General features: G+C 44.2%; 1 protein-coding gene across 1 annotated transcript in view; it reads left to right on the forward strand.

The window, feature by feature from the left end:
* The window catches only part of LLGL1 (LLGL scribble cell polarity complex component 1), a 108,193-nt gene that overhangs the window by 23,961 nt on the left and 67,908 nt on the right, over positions 1-16,324 (forward strand). The gene's annotated exons all lie outside the window — the stretch shown is intronic.

A 16,324-nucleotide genomic window follows, 5' to 3' on the forward strand; every position in this document is an offset into this window, starting at 1 on the left:
AGTGAGATCTCTCCACTCTTACCCCCTCTTAGGGGAACCAAGTCCTTCCTCGTTGGTCAGCCGCTCGCTTCTCTCCTCTCTCTTGTCACGGGCCCTGCTTCCATCACTGTCTCCTGAGGATGAGTCACTTTAGAGCTTTCTCATATTAGGGAAAACATTTTCCTCCCCCTTCCCCAGGCTGCGTGAGAGGGACAGGCCAAGCTCAGAGTGGTCAGACCTTTGAGTAAGACCCGGGAGGGGGGAAAGGGGCCTTCCTGTTGGGTCGGAGGCGAGAGATCGGGGAGGACAGCGAGAGTCCATGATTTGGCAGTTCATAAAGCTGGAAGAAGAATTTGGTCATTATCAAGTCTAGCTCCCCTCTTTTATGGGAAGGGAAGCTGGGTGCCTTGGCTAGGTTCACACAAAGCCAGATCTCCTGATCTTGTTGAATGTTCTTTCCATGATAGAGGTTAAGTTCTTGCAGGGGCAAACCTGGAGCTGGTGCCCTTAGGCTTCCTGCCTTGTCCTCCTCCCACTCCTGTCCCTCTCACCAGCCATAAAAATCTCCCATCCTGCTTCCTTAGCACCCTTTCTTCTTTTGATTTGATTTGATTCCCATTGACAAGCATTTAATTGTCTCTCCCTTTCTCCTCCTCTACTAGGAGGGGAAAAAAAAAAACAACAACAAAAAACCCTTGTAGTAAATATTTATAGTCAAGCAAAACAAATTCCCACAAGGACCGTGCCCAGAAATATACGTCTCGGTCTGCATCTTGAGTCCATCCCCTCCGTCAGGAAGTACTTTCTGCCTCTTCTTTAAAAAGCCAGCCAGTGAGTTGTTCCTGACAGCGGGGTTTGCTGTTCTGGGAAACCGTAAGAGTTCAGAAATCTAGGCTTTCAGGGCAGTGGCCCAGGGAGGGAGTGGCCGGGCATTCTTTCCTCCTAGAGTGAACCATTTAGGAAGGCTCCGGAACTTAGGACCGGTGAGCGAGTGTCTGCGTTCAGGCTCTGTTTAGGCATTCAGTGAGGTGCGGCTGAAGTTACCTCTTTAGGGGCCTGATGTCAAAGCCCGAGATGGGCAGGGGACAGAAAGGGGGAGCTCCATGGAGGGTGGGGAAGGATCTCACTTGACCTAGCTGTGTTCTTGAGAAAGCAAAGTGCAAATTGCATCTGTGTAAATCAGTCTTGTTTTTAAAGGGGGGAGGCGGGAGGGAGCTGCTGCTCTTTAAAGGAATGCCGGAACCTGTAAGGAATCCTTTCTGTAAAGTTCAGAATTACCTCCTGGTTTATTGTCCAAGTCTGGATTTTCATATATTCCAGGGGCAGTGTCCTGACGGAGGAGCAGCTCTCGAGGTTTTTGCCTTCGCTTCCCCCATCCCCCTCCTCTCTCCAGGGCCTGGTGTGTTTGGTTTTAGGAGGAGCTCTGGGCTGAGGCCCTAAAGCAACATCTGGATCTGGCCCAGATGCGAGGATCCTTTCTGTCCTTCTCTATTCTAAGCCATTCTTACAACCTGGGGAGTCTCACCCATCGTCCCCTTCGCTTCCTCTCTTGGACCCGCGCTTCCCCATTTACAAGCGATGACTGACCGGGCCCAACCCTCCCTTCTGATTGACTCATTGTTTCTGGGGAGCTTGGGCCGAGGATGGAGGGCCGGCCGGCCTCAGAACAGGGCCCCAGAAGCAAAGGAGGTGAGGAGAGAGGAAACAAGAAAGTTAATTACTCGGAAAGGCGGCCTGCTGATTCATCATCTTCCCCCCTCCCCAGCCCTCCAGGGGCTAGAAGTGGATCAAAACTCTCTGTCTCTCCTTGCCCTATTTGTCCTCTTCCCATCCCCATGCTCTGCAGTTGCCCTAACCCTGCCTCCGTTCCCGCATCCCCAGGCCCACAGGCCCCTTTCTGACCCGTACTGAGAGTCTCTCTTATCAACATCAAGGCCTTATTTTATATAATATAGGTATGCATGCATATGGCACGGATTTAAATTTATGAGAGTAAGAGTCATTTCATTATATAGACACATATATATATATACATATGCATGCATACACATGTCTAGATACAGATATTTGTGCACATATGGAATAGATTAAAATTTACATGAATAAAAACCATTTCCTTTTATTCATTTATATGCACACATACATATGTCTACATACATATACATACACATATGGAACGGATTAAAAGTTATAAGAATAAGAAGCCATTTCATTTTATGTATTTATTTATCTAGATAAATAGATATACACATATCTATTTTATATGTGTATATCTATTTATCTAGACGGGTATGTATGAATAAAACAAAATGACTCATATTTTTATACATTTTAGTCTATTCCATATGTGTATATATGTATCTAGATGTATAGATGAATAAAATGAAATAGCTCTTATTCTTATACATTTTAATCTATTCTATATGTTTATATATGTATCTAGACTATATATGGATAAAATGCATAAATAAAAATAAAAAGTAAAATAAAAATATGAATAAAAAATAAAAAAACTTATTCATATACATAGACATATAGAATAGATTAAAAATTATAAGAATAAGAACCATTTCGTTTTGTTCATATTCATATATACATCTGGATATATACACATATGGAATGGATTAAAAATTATAAGAGCTGTTTCATTTTATTAATATGCATATATATTCATACATATGTCTAGATACATATATACACATGGAGTTTTATAAGATTTTGTAAATTTTATAAGAATGAGGCATTTCATTATGTATACATACATACATACATACATATGTCTAGACCAGGGGTTGGCAACCTTTTTGGTCGAGAGAGCCATAAACTCCACATTTTTAAAATGTAATTTCGTGAGAGCCGTACAGTGCTCACAGTGCGCGCTCCTGTAACAATGCCTGAAAAAAAATTGACTTTATGGCTCCTGCAAAAAGAGCCAGATATGGCTTGAGAGCCATACATTGCTGACCCCTGGTCTAGATACATATATATGCACATATACACATGGAACAGATTTAAATTTGTAAGAATAAGAGCCATTTCTCTGTGTGTGTGTGTGTGTGGGGGGGATATAAACAGACAGTTTTCAGGGGGAAGAAATCATAGCCATGTTTAAAAAAAAGCTGCAAATCCATGAGAATTAGAGAAATGCAAATTATAGCCATCTCCATCAGTGAGGTTGATGAGGAAAATGACAAATGTGAAGGGAGGCTGCTGGAAAATCAGCAAATTCCTGCCCCGTCAATCTGTGCTCCCTGAGTAGCTGCAGCAACCCTATGTTTGACTTGGAGGGAGGACAGATGGTTTTGCCCCTGCATATTCTCCCCAGAGCTAAATCCCCAGCTAGGACTTAGGTTCCCAAGTCAAAATGACTTCTGATGATCTGGATTAGGGTTAGTGTTGGGTAAGGGGTCAAGGGAGTTTAGAACTGAAAGGGAGGGAGCATCTAGATGGCTGGGTGGATGAAGAGCCAGACTTAGAGAAGGAAGGTCCTTGGGTTCAAATCCTTAGACGTGTCCTAGCTGGGTGACCCTAATCAACCCCAATTACCTAGCCCTTACTGCTCTTCTACCTTGGAATGAATATTTAGTATCAATTCTAAGACAGAAGGGAAGAGTTTAAAAAAAAAAAAGCAACTACAAGAGAGTAGTTAAGGAAGAGTTTGGAATAAAATAGCAATAGTCATGACTGGCTTATACTTAAATGTGGCTGGCCTGAATTAAATATTGGAGCTAGGAGGGATTTTAGAGGGATTTTCCTCACTTGATAGAGAAGAAAACTGAGGCCCACAGAGAAGGAAGTTATCTACTCTTCTAGCTAGGATTAGAACTTCCGTCTCCTAACCATTCCTGGTACAGAGCTCTGTTTCCATTAAACTTCTAGGATCCAGAGCTGAGGTCATTGTGTACAGAAGTATTTGTGTGTATCCACGCAGCCAGGACTTGTGGCCTGGTTAGCATCTGGACACTTGACCACCTTGCCCCTTCTCAGCAGACTCACCTAAAGGGAGACCACAGGAAGACACTCTGAGCTAGGGAATGGAAAAAAGAAGAGCTTTCCATTCGTCCCTCCAGTGAGTTTGGATGGTTAGGACCAAGGGATCCGGGTCAAGGCCTGAGTGGTTACAAGATATAGCAGTAATAGCTGAGGCTTTTCTTCCTGGAGGCTTCACAGGTAAAGGACATCTACCATCTTGCAGAAAAAGACTCCCCCCTTTCCTATTCCCGGAAATATTTTCTCCCCTATCCCCCTCTCTCCCTTATTTCTCTTTTCTCTCCCTCCCATGGTTATAGGAAAGCCTTCTCATGAAAGGCTCTGCTCTCCATCCTTCATTTGCCCAGTCCAGCTGTGGCTGCTCATATTTATCTCTATGCCTGCCAGCTTACAGGGTAAACTAGGAATTCCCGTCTTTGGCTGAGCCATTGTCTAAAGGGAGAAATCTCTAGGTAGAAGGGGTACAGGTAAATGAATGCCTTTGGTTTTCTCTGCCCAGTCTTCTCTGATGACAGGAATAGCCACAAGCCCCTAATGGGGAGCTTCCCTAGACAGGAGAGTCCTGGCAGAATCCCAGAGGGCCTTTAGCTTTGCACAGGAAGACTTGCCTCCTGATGTTGGCTCCCCAAGCTTGGGACACTTGCCTAGCTTCTGTTAACCTGGACCCTCATAGGGGGCCAGATGGCTGAGTGAGAAAAAATGGGCAGGCACAAGGAGTGAGTCTTCGTCTGCCCCCTTCTTTGAAAGACCAGGTTCTAGAGGGAGCTCAGCTGGGCTCTGCCTGGAGGGAGAAGAAGTGTCCAATATTGTGTTTTCCCATTATCACTTGCAAACTAAAATGATGTGGCCTGAGGACCCTTCTTGGCTTAACTTTGAGCACCAGAGCCCATCTCCCCTAGAGCGGAATTGGATCTAACTCTCTAGTCTGGAAGTGGGGAGCTCCTTGGGAGTCCTCTCCCAGGATTAACTAGGGCCAGGAGATGTACTTGGAGAGGAGCCACCCCATTAACAGAGGCTGTCCCCACTCCTGAGTGACCTCTGCACTCAGAGCCTAGAAACCAGGCCAAGAGAAGGGTTACCACTCCCTCAGGAGCTCCTCTGTCCCTAAGGGAAGGGCTAGGGGCCCTTTGAGGGCTCTTGACCCACATAAGAGGCAGAGGGAGGAACACTGCATGCTCCCTTAATTACTACCCGCTCTGCCTGCCCCCTGAGTATTGGGGCTCTCCAGCTGCTCCCTTTTCCTCTGCCCCAGATTAGCCCATCATTCTGACTTCTTTGAGGGACAAGAAAGGAACATGCAGACAGCAGCGGTGCTTCTCCTGTGTTCTCCCATCCTTCATGTAGCTCTGTAGTACCCTTTGTGCTGACTGCCAGTTTTAGAAGGATTGGGTCTGGGACCCTCTGCCCTCGTTTGCCAGGAAAATCCAGGGTAGGGGAGGAGGAATGTTTAGGATGATCATCTTCCTGAGCTCAAATCTGGCCTCAGACTAGCAGTGTGACCCTGGGCAAGTCACGTTGTCATCTTTGCCTCAGTTTTCTCTTCTGTCAAGTGAGCTGGGGAAGGAAATGGCAAACCAGTATCTTTTACCAAGAAAACCACAAATGGCTCACAAAGGGTCAGACACAAGTGAACAACTCCATACAACCACTCTGTAAGGGAATACCCACACCCCCGTTTTACACGTAAGGAAACAGAACCTCCGAAATCTGAAGTCCCTTGCTCAGGATCTATCTAGGGTCAGGGTTGCCTCCAAGTTCAGGACTCTTTCCCCTCCTCTGTAAAATGGGGAAAATGACAGCATCTACTTCACAAGGCTATTATGAGGATTGAATGAGGTAACATAGACAACACTTCACAAACCTTAAAGTACTATTGTTATTACTGAAGCTTTTTGCAAAGCTTTAATCACGATATACATGTTAGTTATTATTATTGTCATTGTTACTAAGACTACTATTCTGTTGCCTTGGCTGGGGACAGGGATGGGGGTAAATAGAATCATTCCCATTTTGCAGATGGAATGACTAAGGCCTAGAGTGACTTGGGCAAAGTCTCCCTGGTGGTTAGGACTAGAGGTGATATAAAGAGCTTCTTACTGTCCAGAGAGGCCTAGGAGAAAGTCCTCCATTTTTACATCTGCTCTTTCTTCTTCCTTGTTCTCAGCCCTAATCCCTGAGCCACTTGGATTTTACCAGCTGCTGGCTATTCACAGTGTCCTCGCACACAGGGGCCTCAGGATGGGATGTCAGAGACAGCCGGAGCATACATATGTGACCTCAGATGCTAGCCTAAGCTTTGCCCAGGCAACCGAGGGCTTGGCTAGTGGGTTGGGAGCTTTCTTTCAATAAAAGGCATGGGTTGGCTGCTGCCCGGGGTTGCTGTGAAACTAGGGATGGCTCTGGAAACACACAGCTCTAGGAGGAGAATCTTCCTTCAAATATGCTTGGGTGGAAGGTAGTGATTTTAAAATGAAAATCCAGCTCTTTGAAGGATTTGTTGGCCCTAAGCCGTCACCACATTTAAGATTAGGGTCTTGGAAGATCATCTAGTATTCTTTATTTTATAGATAAGGAGGAGGGAGGGAGAAAGGTAGGGGAAAGGGGATAGAGAGAGGGGGGAGGAGGGAGAAGGGGAAGGGGGACAAGAAGAGACAGAGACAAGAAAAGAGGGAGAGATTGAAAGAGAGAGGGAGAGAGAGGAGAGGAGAGAGAGGAGAGGAGAGAAAAGAAGAGGAGTGAGAGGAGGAGGAGAGAGACTGAAAGAGAGAAATAGAGAGGAAAAAAGAGGGAGAGAGATCTTTCTTGAGAAAAAGAGAGGGAGAGAAGAGAGAGGAAGGAAGGGAGAGAGATAGAGAAGAGAGAAATAGGGAGAGAAAAGAGGGAGAGAAGGAGGGGAAGGAGGAGAGAGAAGAAGGAGGAGGAGGAGGAGGAAAGAGAGGGAGAGAGAAGAAGAGGGAGGGAAGGAGCAAAAGAGAGAGAGAAATAGAGAAGAGAGGGAGAGAACGAGGGAAAGAAAGAGGAGGAGAGAGTGAATCTCTGAATGGTCTAGCCACTGGACAGTTAGTGGGTGATTCTCGCGACCCCCTGGCCCCTTCCCCAATGATAGGACCATAAAGTTTTCCTTTTGTCCTTGTTCTCACTTTTACCTCTTGATTTTGTATCTTTTTCTATAGCTTTTATTTCCAGAGCTTAAGCCCTGGCATAAGGGTGAGGATGCATGGGGGAAAAACTATCCTATTAGCCATTTTCATGGAGAGATGGGGAAGAAAAGAATAACAAGGAGCTAACTTTTTAGGGATGGGCCACAGTCAGCCTCAGAGAATCCTGTACTATGTTAATATTATATTAATTATAAATATATAATATGACAAATATTATTTAAATTAAATAAGATATAAATTATGTTTCTATAAAAGTCATGTCATTTATATTTATGTATTTATGTTTATTATATACAATATACTTATAATAAATACAAATCTAATTATTATATTAATATAATCCCATATTAACTCACTTTTAATCATTATTCCTTTTTTCAAAAACCTTCACCTAGATCTTTCTTGCATATGGGATAAATTTGAAACTCCTCAACCTGGCATTCAAGGCTCTTTACAGTTTTGCCACCATGACTCCTTTTCTGGCTATAAAGAGACCTTATCATCAACTAGCATTATTCATAGAATGATCCATTTGGTGCCAGGCACTGTGTTGAACCCCAGAGAAATAAACCCAAATGTGAAACAGCCCATTCCCTGGAAGAGCTTACAGCTTAGCCGTTAGAACTATGTATGTTTGTGTGAAACACACACACAAAGAAAGTAGGACCTTGGACTTTTTTAACACATGGAATTCAGGTGTACTTTATTGGCAATAAAAAAAAATAAAGGCAGAAAAGTCTGTAAAGTTAAAATAAGTCTTAATAACGTGCTAAATCTTCATCATTTTCCCAAGCTATGTAAGCTTTGCTTTGGTAAAGTGCTGCAGATGTGAGTCTCTGGCCCTCTTTGCTCTGCTCACTTGACTAAAAGAATCCTTTTCTTTTTGATTATTATTAAAATCCTATATATTTTTAAAAACTAGGAGTATTTATTCATTTTTACTCCTACATAATCCAATCACACTTCTTCTCACTCTGGTGTGAGTCATTATATTACTTTGTGCCAAATATTAGTTCTCCTATCAGTCATTGTCCAGAATTCTCCCTTATAACAAGTCATGTCTGCATCAGAGCAGGGTTTCTCTTTGTTTAATTAATGCTCTTTATTTATTTACTTAATTTTTTTTAACCTTTACCTTCTACCTTAAAATCAATACTGTGTCTTGGTTCCTCAGCAGAAGAGCAGTAATGGGGATTAAGTGACTTGCCCAGGGTCACACTGCTAGGAAGTATCTGAGGTCAGCTTTGAGTCCAGGACCTTTTGTCTCTATGCCTGGTTGTCTGTCCTTGCTGTCCCAACACTTTTCTCTCTTGATGCTGACTGGCTTCTACTAAAGGACCACTTGGGTCTTATCTCCCTCTTATCTCTCTTGTTTTGCCTTAGACCTCCTTGAACCTCCTCGACATCCTACAAAACAGACTGTGGATATTTTGTAGTTTAAACTAAGTCCAGTGTATCACTCCCACAGCACAAGGAATGACCTCCCTCTTGTGACTGGCCTGGCCGCCTCCCTGCTGAGGAAAAACTGGGGCACGGGATAGGAATGAGCCCAGGTCAGGGCTACACAGCAATCAATCTGTTTTCTCATCTTCACCCAGCCCTGTGCTGTTGGGGAGCTGGGAGGAAAAGACAGCCCTTACTTTGGAGATGCTCACAGGTCTAACCGAGGATGCTGCAATTGGCCAGAAAATGAGTTTGGGTTCTGGTTCTGCTGCTTTACAATCTGTGTGTTCTAGAAACTCTGCTTCATGCAGAGTTAGCCTTTGCTGCCTCAGTTTCCTCCTCTGTAGAATGGAAATAATAGTAGGACCTACTGCCCATTGTTTGGGAGGATCAAATAAACTATTTGTAAAATGCTTTGCAAATTTTAATGCCTTATATAAAATACTAGCTATTATTATCATCATCCTCAGTGTTTTGAGGATAAAATTACTTAATATTTGTAAGGGTTTTGACAAACCTTAAAGAACTATAAAAAAAATGGTAGCCCTTCATAGAAACACAAGTTGGGGCAGCTAGGTAGCTCGGTGGATAGAGAAGCCAGGCCTGGAGACGGGAGGTCTCGGGTTCAAATGTGGCCTCAGACACTTCCTAGCTGGGCAAGTCATTTCACCCCCATTGCCTAGTCCTTACCACTCTTCTGTCTTATAACCAGTACCCAGTATTGATTCTAAGATGGAAGGTGAGGGTTTTTAAAAAGAAAAAAGTGATTTCCTTAAAGCCAGGATGTAGCAAAGGCAAGATTTGATCTAGATCTTCTCTTTGCAGGGCTGGCAAAGCCTTTCTAAATGATCTAATAATACTACTAATGAAAATGATGAAATCTAATTCCAGTTCCTGCGGGTTAAATTTCTTGAAGGCAAGACAACCTCGTTTTTCACTTTGTGTGAAGGATCACATCCTCCGCAGCCTACCCCACCTCCGTGACCCTCGGTACATAACTGAGCACGTGGCAGGTGCTCCATCAGATACAAGGCAGAAAGGAATAGAACTTGGGTTTATGAGGACGTAGAGGGCTAGTAAAACCTTTGGGCTGTTGGGCCAGAACACTGGCTTGGATGTCAGGCGGTACGGGTGCCAGCTGTGGCTGGATGTTCTCTCTGAACCTGGGTTTCCTTCTCTTTCAGATGAAGATAATAAAGGGCCTGGGCTGGGATGGGAGGAAGATGAGTGACTAGAGATAAGTCTGAACTCTTCAAAGAGAAGAAGCTCGAGTAACCAGTGGGCTATTTTTATTATTATAATAATTATCATAATAACCCCTGTAGAATGGCATTCATCTCTGGAATACATTCCTCTTTCCCACTTCCCGTTTCCAATTTAGAGCTGGCAATCCTGGTGACTCCCTTATCAGAACTCCAGTTCAGAATACCATCTGGGGAGCGGAGCCAAGATGGCGGTTCAGTGCCACAAGAGCTGGAACCACACCGAGCATCCTCTCAGAATGCCATCTGGAGAATCGGATAGAGCCAATTACTGGCCAAATCAGCAGGCATTTATTAAGCCCTTACTGTGTGCCAGGCACTGTGCTAAATGACTGAGAAAGAGATGCTCGCAGAAAGAAAGACAGTTCTGACCTTGTGGAGCTTGTATTCTACTGAGCTACCCAGCTGCCCCCTAAATGTCATCTTTAAAAGAGGTGGTTTGCCTGTTATCTCCAAATGGCTCATTCTGGCCGTTATTTAGTCTTTAGTCACTCAGACTTACTCCAGACTTTTTTTGACCCCAATTGGGGTTTTCTTGGCAAAGATACTAGAATGATTTGCTATTCCCTTCTCTAGGTCATTTTACAGTTGGGGAAACTGAGGCAAAGAGGGTTAAGCAACTTACTCAGGGTCCTGCTACTTGTGAGTTTCTGAGGCCAGAGTTGAACTCCATCTTTCCTGTCTCCGGGCCTGTTGCTCTAACCACGGTGCCACCCAGTTGCCCCTCACCTCATCCTGGAGCTAATGAACTCATCTAGGTTCCTTCCTTTGGGCTACTTAATCTAGGCTGACTTCTTTGTTGTGGGGAGGAGGGGCGAGAGGTGTGAGGAATGTGGGCATTGGTGGTGGTCAGGGTGGGGAGCCCAGGAATCCCAGCTGGCCTGGATGACCCCAGAGAAGTTGTTGGATTCCTGGGATGGGCCGAGTTTCCTGGAGCTTCCTAGGCCTATGTCTCTCGTCTCTCTTGGGCTTTCCTTGGGAAGCTGGGAGGGATATTGTCAAAGGGAAGAGATGCAGAGGCGGCAGGGCTCAAATGGATTGTTGGAGTGGAGATTTGGGTTGTTTGTAGAAGGAAACTAGGCTTGGCCTCCAAGAAGCTCCACCCTTTGGAATGATCTGGCCTCTTGGAATCGTGATGCTTTCAATACTTCCCTGCCCCAGAGGACCTCTGGGTTGGGCTTCGGAAGAGTGTAGCCTTCCGGGTAGACCGAGGCCTCAGACTCCCTCCTCTCATCCTTATGGTCCTGGCAGTGTGGGGGAGAAGGGGGATGGATGGGGATTGGATCCTGGCTCTTTGTTTTCCTCCCTCTGTGCCCTTGGGCTAATCACTTAACATCTCTGTCTCCATTTCTAAATCTTTATTATTTTTAATTATTTTTATTTTAAAATTTATTATTATATTATTATTTTAATAAATTTCCATATAAGTTTTCCAAAGTTATATGATCCAAATTCCTCCCTTCTTCCCTTCTTCCTGGAGCTGTTAAGCAATCAGTTTCTGAATCTTTAAAGCATGGGGGTTGCGGGGGCGGGGGGCAGCCAGGTGGCTCAGTGGATGGAGAACCAGACTCAGAGAAAGAATGTCTTGGTTCAAATGTGGCCTCAGACACTTCCTAACTGGGTAGCCCTCGACAAGTCACTTAACCCCCATTGCCTAGCCCTTACTGCTCTTCTGCATTAGAACCAATTTGCAGTATTGATTTTAAGATGGAAGGTGAGGGTTTAAAATAAAAACAAAAAACAAGGGGGTTGTACTCAGCAACATTATGAGGTCCTTTTCCAGCTCTAAATCTATAATAATAGCTCAGGATTCCCCCCAGAAAGAATCTGAGAAACTTTTTTTTTTAAATATAAACTTTTGCCTTCAGTCTTAGAATCAACACTGTGCATTGGTTCCAAGTCAGAAGAGTGATAAGGGGTAGGCAAATGGAGGTTAAGTGACTTGTCCAGGGTCACCCAGCTGGGAAGTGTCTGAGGCCAGATTTGTACCCAGAACCTCCTCTCTATGAGCCTGCCTCTCCAATCACTGAGCCACCCACCTACCTCCTGAGAAACTCTTAACTGGATGTTGGCTTGAGGATGGCAAACCTTGGCTTAGAGATTCTCATAGCCATCCCTCGATTGGTGAAAAGGCGTTTCCTTGGTGTGGGGAATCACTAGACAGTCTTCCTAGGAAAGTGTTTGCGATAGTTGGACTCTGTAAAAACTTCTAATCTGTCTCTGGGCCTTAAAAGCTGGCAAGAACTGGCTTTTCAGATTCAGCACAATGAGCATGGAGTGGTGCTGAGATTGGGAGAGAGGAGCTCTCAGGAATTCTCTAATGATGTTGTTGGTGTTGTTCCATTGTTTTTCAGCCCTGGCTCACTCTTTGTGACCCCATTTGAGGTTTTCTTAGCAAAGACACAGGACTGATTTGCCGTTTTCTTCTCCAGCTCATTTTACAGAAAGGGAAACTAAGGCAAACAAGGGTAGGGTGGTTTGCTCAGAGTTACACAGCTAGTAAGTATCTCAGGCCAGATTTGAACTTGGGAAGATGAGTTTTCCTGACTCCAAGTCTGGCACTCTCTCCACTTCACCTCCTAGCTGCCCCTCTAATGATGATGGGGGAGCAGAATTCTTGGCATCATTTGGGTTAAATCATCATCATTAACAACAATTTGGCATGTCTGATGTCTATTCTGGACCCTGTTCTCGGCCTCTGCCCAAGCTGAGACACAGCCCAACTTCCTAGAGAGAAACAAGCGGCACATGTGAAAGAATGAGAGAGCTTAAAGCATATGATTTAGGCCTCGATTGTGTGTTTCAGATGAGCCAAGGTCCAAGGAGAAGCATGTGGCCTTGGAGAAGGTGATCTAGGAAGGTTTTTCTGGAGGGGGTCAAAGGACTGGGAAGAGTTTAAATGGAGGTAAGAAGAGCATGGAGAAGGACTTTCTAGATAGAAAGAATAGCAGCAGCCTTTAAAGAGATGGAGGTAAGGGGCAGCCAGGTGGCTCAGTGGATAGAGAGCCAGACCACAAGATGGGAGGACCTAGGTTCAAATCTGACTTCAGATCCTTTTTAGCTGTGTGACCCTGGAGAAGTCACTTAACTCCAGTTGCCTCACCCTTAGGGATCTTCTGCCTTGGAACCAATACTTACTGTCAGTTAGAAAGTAAGGATTTATAAAATAAATAAATAAAAATAGACACAGAGGTAGAATTGTATGTGATGTTTCCAGAATACAGAGACAACCCTGATTGGAACAGACATTGTGAGTGCTTCCCTTTGTATTCTAGCTCCCCACAGTATCCTGGCACCTCTATCCTGGTATCTTAAGAACACACAGTAGGGGCAGTTAGATAGCACAGCAGATAGAACACCAGGCTTGGCATCAGGAGGACCTGGATTCAGATCTTTCCTCAGACACTTCCCAACTTAGAATTAATTCTGAGACAGAAGGTAAGAGTTTTTAATATATATGAGAGAGAGAGATAGAGAGAGAGAGAGAAAGAAGACAGAGACAGAGAATAGGCCATTCCTGCCTTAGATTCACCAGAGACAACCTCACTGACTGACTTACAGAAAAACTGTCATACAATTTTCCTAATAGGAAAATGTTTGATAGGAGAGAGGGGGAAGGAAGAGAGAATGAGTGAGTGAGAGAGAGAGAAAGAAGAAAGGCAGAGAGAGGAGAGAGAGAAAAGATTAAATGGGAATTTGGACCTCAGTTTTGGGAATTTTTGGCCAGTTTTGGTTCCCAAGAGTAATTCAGAGCCAAAGTAGCACCTGTTACCCTTTGGAAATGGTTGTCAGAATCATCTGGACTTAGAGACTGGTGTTGGTGAGTGCAAGAAAGAGAATGGGGACAGTGATTTTGTTGATGGGCTTCATTTCAATATGTAGTTCAATGACTATGCCATTGCATGTAAATAAAGCCCTCTTTCAATTCAAATGAATCCCACAGGGGAATCATTTTGTAAGAAGGAGAAGCACTCTTTAATTTATTCCCTGTGTCACACTAGATTTTCACATACTGGGGATGAAACCTGTAAAAGATACCTGAGTCCAGCAGGAAAGATAGTTCCTTGTATTCTGGCTGCTATTAATTTGGGGTTGTTCTGTCTAGAATTGCAAAGGTTCTCCCTTAAGAAGTGTTTTAGGAATAGATAGATGGATGGATGAATGGAAGAATGGTAGGTAGATGGAGAAATAAATACATATCAGGGGGAGGAAAAAAGGTGTTTTAGGAGAGGGAAGAATGCTAGGATTGGATTTGAATTCTTCCTCTGGTAGGTACTGCAGGAAAACTAGCACCGCTGGTATGGGGGTTTGCTGAGCCCTTTTCAGCCCTGCTCATCTCTCTTTGGTGTCTGCCTTTCACCCAGCTGTCACCAGTGGTTCCAAAAGGCTGGAGCATGTACAGGGGCCACACCCAGGAGAAACCATCCTGGTGGGCAGGATAAGCTGGGTTGAGGGTAACCGATAGTCCTCAAACCCTTCCATGAGTTAGGAAGATGTCTGCCCCCCAAGTGAAGATTTCCCCTGGTGGAATGGGTGAATGAGAACAATTTGTGGCTAAAACAGACACTGTGGAGTACTTAGAGCTTGGTCAGACACTGGAGATGCCAACATCCACTTTGTCCTGACTTTTGTTTTGCCACTGGACTTGGATGACTGGAAAAGAGAGGGTGAGGCTGAAGACTTTGTGTAACTCTGCCTCACTTAAATCCAGTCCTCATAGAGTCAGAACATAACCTCATGATGACTTTGGTCCTTTTCAAAATGAAGGATGAACAACAAGTAGACCTAGCAAGCAGCCAGGTGGCAAAGTGGATAGAGTGCCCTGGAGTCAAATGACCTTGAACAAGCCATATCACTCCATTTGCCTCAGTTTCCCCATCCATAAAATGAGCTGTAGAAGGAAATGGCAAACCGTTCTAGTATTTTGGCCAAGAAAACCCAGATGGGGTCACGAAGAATCCATTATAACTAATTAACTAAACAACAGTAGGCTAATCATATTTGTAATATGGAAATGAAGCCAAGTTATAAGGACCATATTGTGTTCCTTAGAGATGGATGCTTGGTTTAGTGAGTTAGATTGGATCCACCTTTAAGGATGATTTGGATTCTACTACTACCACAGAAATAATTTGAATAGTGAAGCTGTTTGGACCAGATGCTGGGTGGGCCTAGAGCGTTTCTGAGGCCTGGATGTTCAAACCTAGCCTCAGATACTTCTTGGCTCTGTGATCCTGGGCTAAGTGCCTCAGTTTCCTCAACTTTCAAATGGGACTAGCAATAGCACCTACCTCTTAGGTTGGTTGTGAGGACCAAATGAGAATTATAAAGCACTTAGCACAGTTCCTGGTATATAGTAAGCACTTAACAAATGCTTGTTCTCTTTTTTCTTGCCCTTATCCCCCACCCTACCTTCCTAGTGCCACACAGCAATCTCTAATCAAGATTGTTATGCTTTATAACCCAGGAAGGACCCACATTGAATTGGAGGAAACAGCCATAATTCTTTGCTATCTTTTCTTCTGGGGATGGGAGAGAGAGTATCACCCATAGCCTTTCCTTATACTCTAGCTGTGGTGAAAGGGCAAAGGGGTCTGAACTTGGAATGAAAAAAAAAAAAAACAACAACCCAACTAATTTCTAACTGAAAGTTTCCTTCCATTGTTTAATAACCTTATTCTGAGAAAGGGCCCCTAGGCTTCCTCAGACTTCCAAGCAGTCCACACACACTTAAGAAGCTCTAGCTCTCTCCTCCGGCAAGATCTTGCCTTTCTCCATCTCAGCCAAGATGTTAGACTGCATTCCCAGTGGGTGAGGAAGGCAGAAGTGGTTCAGCTGGCTGCCCAGAACTGAGCCCTATCACAAAAATTCTCCCCTCAGGGTTTCTTAAGAACCTTGGATCTATTGCAGGGAAAATCCAGTAAGTATTTTAGTAAGTAGTCCTATCTTCTGAATCTTCAGTAAGGAGAAATTTGGTTTCTCCCTTTTCCCGACTCTAATGATTTTGTGAGTCAATCAACAGATCAGCTAGTGCCGAGAGCCTCGTTTGTGCCCAGTCCCATGTGAGCTTTTTGAGGCAGTCAACAGGAGGAGACAAATAAGACAAGAAAATTGATACGAGAGCTCCACGAGACAGAATATGACTAAGGGCCAGTGCGTATAGCATGGACAGCGAGAGCTGTGAGAGCTCTAAAGAGGGAAGGGATCATTCTGAAATCTAGCAGATGGAGAGAGAGAGAGAGAGAGAGAGAGAGAGAGAGAGAAGACAGAGAGAGAGAGAAAGGAGAGAGAGAGGAGAGAGAGAGAGCGAGAGCGCACAGAGGTTATTATACCTATTTTTCAGACTGGTGGGATGAGGCTCAGCAAAATAAAGGAACTTTTTTTGTGTTGTATTTTTTATCTGAAGTCACAAATCAAGTTTGTGACCCACTTAGTACTTGTGTTTTTAGGTGACCTGACTCTCAGCTTGAACCATGGTCTTTTATATGG

The sequence above is a fragment of the Gracilinanus agilis genome, chromosome 1 (assembly GCF_016433145.1).
Source record: "Gracilinanus agilis isolate LMUSP501 chromosome 1, AgileGrace, whole genome shotgun sequence".
Classification (NCBI taxonomy): Eukaryota; Metazoa; Chordata; class Mammalia; order Didelphimorphia; family Didelphidae; genus Gracilinanus; species Gracilinanus agilis.